We start from the raw sequence: 543 nt of genomic DNA, 5'->3' as shown, positions 1-543 counted from the left end.
CCGACTTCAGCAGCGACTCAATCAACATGCCCTGTGTTGTACTGACACATCAAGCATTCCTTGTCCAAGTTGGGTTATCCTCGCTCGATTAGTCGCATCCGCATGATCAAGTCATCTTTGGCATGTTACGCTAAAAACACGCAACCGCTGGCTTCGTGCACTTGTCATTTGTATGCCATCCGGATACCGATTCGGCGCGACATCCACATCACGGACACTGCATGCGCGCATGATCCCGCGTGTGCGTTCGGAGCGCGCCCGAGAGCTCACGCCAACGAGTCGCATGTCGTCTTCATTTTCCAATTCCATTCAACATGCGCGCCGTGCTCTACAGCTTCTTTGCCGCCAACGGTCGCTGGTTCAACCCCGACGCGACCAAGCCAGTCGTCGGTGTTAAGGACAGTGTCGTCGTGCAGGTCAAGGCGGCGTCCCTCAACCCTATTGGTATACTGTCGTCTCAGGTCCATACCACATATTTACGCATACCATGTAGACTACAAGCTGCCCGCGCTCTTGATGCAAGGCAAGGGCGTCGGTCTCGAC

The sequence above is a fragment of the Saprolegnia diclina genome (genome assembly GCF_000281045.1).
Source record: "Saprolegnia diclina VS20 unplaced genomic scaffold supercont1.59, whole genome shotgun sequence".
Taxonomy (NCBI): Eukaryota; Oomycota; class Saprolegniomycetes; order Saprolegniales; family Saprolegniaceae; genus Saprolegnia; species Saprolegnia diclina.
Note: the sequence above shows the minus strand (reverse complement) of the source record.